Source organism: Lolium rigidum, chromosome 6 (genome assembly GCF_022539505.1).
Source record: "Lolium rigidum isolate FL_2022 chromosome 6, APGP_CSIRO_Lrig_0.1, whole genome shotgun sequence".
Classification (NCBI taxonomy): Eukaryota; Viridiplantae; Streptophyta; class Magnoliopsida; order Poales; family Poaceae; genus Lolium; species Lolium rigidum.
This window is the reverse complement of record NC_061513.1, coordinates 148421053-148425645: the sequence shown is the minus strand read 5'-3', so window position 1 is coordinate 148425645 and position 4593 is coordinate 148421053.

Below are 4593 nucleotides of genomic sequence, written 5' to 3'. Positions count from 1 at the left end.
ACTATCGAGCATAAATACTCCCTCTTGGAGTCACAAGTATCAACTTGGCCAGAGCCTCTACTAGCAACGGAGTGCATGCAAGAACATAAATAACATATATGTGTTGCTGTTAAAAACCCACCGGCGAGTAGCGACGGGCAACACCGTAGAGCCGGGAGGCTCCCAGGACTGCGGTGGGCCCTGGTCCCTCGGGCGACGTCCCGCAATGCCTTCTGGCACACGTCCTGGTGCTTACGAGGGCGTGCCACCTGACCTATACCTGGTCAGGAAGGTGATGGATTGCTTCGACTAGCTTCCTGCATGGCAAACACGTAAACATTAAATACGAGCCCCGATCGGCTCTTAAGTTGTTCTGTGGATCGGCTCAAAGAGCCGATTGCCCCATGGTTCATGTTAGATTTATAAGGGCATGGGGATCATGCTTTATCAATACCAAGCTAAACTAATCTACGATAGTCTAGAGTTTTCACCGTATAATCGGAACATCCTATGCGTAGTTGAGCCTAGCAGATACGTAAGATGATGGAAAACCAGCCCTAAAGAGGCCTAAAAACCAACGTGAAGTTGATCCCCGGAACAATCCCTCTAGAGCTTAATAAACCACACCTTACGCACTACCGGATCGTTCAACCCATTTATAAGGCCTAACCATACGGATATCAAACCAATCCTTGAAGAACAAGGAGCAACTATAACGGATTAGATCTACTAAATAAAGAACAAGCAAGATGCTGCCCTTACACCTAAAATAGGTGTAAGGGCAGCTAGATATCGAGGGGTAGCGTAGCTAAACAAGTACATCGTGAAAGCATCGACGTCAACCCCAAAACACCTAAGATAAGGGTGTTGCTCGCCATCAAAAAGGCTTCAGCACGAGCAACACCAACAACGAATAAACTGATACTGCCTAGATCGCAAGATGCAATCTAGGCAGCATGTTGCTTACCCGGGAGAAACCCTCGAAACAAGGGGTGGCGATGCGCCTAGATTGATTTGTTGTGAACGTGATCGTCCTCCTTTCTCAATAACCCTAGATACATATTTATAGTCCGTAGACTTTCTAACTTGGGAATAAACCCAACCGTGTACGAGCTAAACTCTATCTCTTAATTCTAACCGACACGTAACCTACTATAATTTACAGATACACGGGCAATCTTGCCCAAACTTCTTGTACAAGGCCGGTTCGGGAATATTTTCCATGCATATCCTCTAAGCCCATTTAATCACGGCCCATCTCCAGACTTGGTTAAATTCTGGTGATAACACATGCCCCCCTGGTTTTGGCAATGATAATTTCAAAACCACTCTGTTTTTTCTGCTTCGTAGGGTCACGTCGTGGCAGAGCAGAACCGTCGCAGAATCTTTCATCATGATGCCTTGCCTTCTCAGCTTCTCTGCACGATTTGACAGATTCGGCACCATGTCCTCGGAAACCGCCACAGCATTAAATCTCCACTATACCCCTTTCATTTAACCGCGTCGAGCAACTCGCTTCTTCATCCCCTTGCTCAGTACTAGCCATCGGCAAAAAACCCCCTTCCTCTGTAGCCATGTCTTCTTCTTCCTCCTCTGCCTCTTCCGGCCTTTCCTTCGGCTCCTCCTCCTCCAGCGAACCAGAGCCGGAGGTCAATCTGATGGCCATCTACGAGGCTCTCGCCCCCGAGTACTGGGACGCGAGGGATTGGGACTCTTCCATGGAGTCAGAGGACGATGAGCCCCTCACCGACGGAGAAGAAGACCTCCAATTCCTTGTGGGGACCCCGGACTAACGGTCCAAAATACCCTGTCATGTATACAGTTCACGATCCCATGATCAGTGTGTCGTGAACATATAACCGAACTGATATCAAATTACACCATCCATTACAAAGCGGAATAAGAAAATTACAACATGGTCACATGACCCATACTTACATAATAGCCTCGAAGGGCTAACTAAACATCGGAGTAGCATCATCACTTCGAGCAGACGCAGTACCCAAGTCATCTGCCATAACCCTACGAGCAACCGACCGGGAAGACGTTCCTAGCTCGCATAGACGTCGCCAACTCCTTCTTCATCCGTCGAATTCCTCCAAGTCCGGCCAAGTAAATAGCCAGGGACAAAGCCGTGAGTACATTGGAATTGTACTCGCAAACCATCAAGAAAGGTGCTAACAATTCTAACTAAAAGAGACAAGAGAGGAAGAATAGTTTCTCTTGTGGATATAGCATGCCGGCATCTCAAGTGATGCGGACACTTTGGTGGTCCTATGACATCTCTATATCTTTATTGAAGAAGATACTTCAAAAGATAGACTACGACATCTCTATATCTTGAAAGAAGAGGTAGCGTTCCGGCATCTCAATTGAAGCGGACACGATGGAAGTCCTATGACATCTATATATCTTTATTGAAGAAGATACTTCAAAAGATAAACACTAGGAAGGGTCACCCAATTTTGTTTCATTTTCCTCAACCATCTCCACATGGTCGGCACAACATCTTTCCCGTACCCTTCCGGTACTTCCAACACACGCATTTCCTTTGGAAATCATTTTCAAAACCAAAACTCGACACAGCTCGGTAACGGCCATCCCAACCGTCCATGACCGCGGACGCGGCTATTCGAATAGTTTTAACTCTGCGAGTGTGCGCACTTTCCCCACAAGATCTGATAAATCCGCCGGGATCATCCCCGGTTCGCCATACGAAAGTATGCGGGTCTCGGATAATCAGTCAAAGCCTTTCGCCCATTCAACTTAGCAAGAGGTCCTACCCTATGGAGTATGTACCTCCCCGGCACCGTGGCAACTCACCTCCCTTTTGAGCGTGGCTCCACCGCCAAGCCAGGAGACCCATAGTGTCTTCCGGACGGGTCAGCCCCGAAGGCCTCCCGTTATACGATTGTCTCCAACTACGACAACCCGGACTCGGGGGTAACCGTACCCTTGTATAGTTGTGCGGTGCCTCATGCTAAGAAGAACAAACGTCAAGCTAAGCCCCGTGCCCACGTTGGAGTAGTGTGGTTGCGCGGGTTAATTGTTCCGGGCGAATACAGAGAACCATGTGTCGTTTTTCTCAAAAACCCAAGTCACACACACATTTCCTCTTTACAACCATCTTTGTCAAGATCCTTTCCTTTCATAAACCATACGCTTGGGTAAGATTGCCTCACCCAAGGTTTTCATAAACATTTACAACAAGGTAAACCTTGAGGGGTTCCCAACCTATAGTTTCATGAGTTGAACTAGTATTGCACTACGGCCGAGATGAGAGTCATCCCGCCATAGATGAGGTATAAAGGGGTAGTGGAGTGGATCATACTTGCTTAAGGTAAGCATGTATTATGACAACACAAGGATGAATATACTCTCAGATTTGTGGTGCTAACTACACAACTTAGATAGTGGAGTGTCACTATCCAACATATTCTCCAAGATGGTACACGGCATACTCCTCTCAAGTTGAGAATACACCAAGATCATGACATTGATACCTCTATACTACAAAGGGGGTGGGTGTGGTGTAAGTTACTATCTTGAGATGGAACATGCTCAAGTTGAGCATACAAGATAACCAAGTGGGATAGCACGGCCATGTTACCATGCATCCCATAACACAAGGACATATAGTGGAGCATCACCACTAGGGAGTACCCCACTTGCAATCACACATAGATGACATAAATAGAGATAATAACACACATAGAATGAAGGTGCTTTGAACATCAACAAATGACATCCAACTAGACACCGGATCAGAGATCAAAAGATGGCTTGCCTTGGCTTATTTGTCCCTGTACTTCTTCAACTCTATCAATATAAGAATCCCAACAATATAAATAAAATCCTTGTCCAATTCCACTTCTTCTTCTTCTCCGGAATTGCTCGCGTCTATCGCCGGAAAATATAAAAGGAACACAATCAATCACATTGCACCAACAAAACAAACATACAACAACCATAATTTAACCATTCAATAAAGAGCTACCATACAAAGGACTTATAGATACCACAAACAACTTAAAGAAAACCCATGTTATTTACCTAGTAAAGGTATGAGAGTATCACAACTTAGCAATTGCCTCTCTCGGTTATCACCATGGTATAAACCAAACATCCCCTGGTAGATAACATCATAAAGAGGACAAGAGCATTAGTTTGACATCAAATACATTCACAAAACATTTTCAAGCATTTTTTGAAAAGTAGAAAACAGTTTTCCTAACTTAGTTTGCTCACATAACACCACACAAGAATAGGAAGCAAATGATATGCCCTACCATTTGAAAACTTAAGCAAAACAAAAGAGCTAATGTTAAATTGCAGAGGTTTTTGTTTTGCAAGCATAAAACAAAGGTTGCCCATTTCTAATAAAAAGAGTTGGTCAAGGGTTTTAAATAAACCGAAAAGTTTGGCTTCAACAATGCATGTCACACATATACATTACTAACAGTAACAAATATGCATGAACAGAGACTAATACTATTTTTCCTAGATAGCCAGTACTAATACAAGACTAACCCAATTGGAATCACCCCAAAATATTAAACCTACAATTTTAGGAATTTCTTTGACTCTGACTGTACAGAAAACAAGATCGGTAAG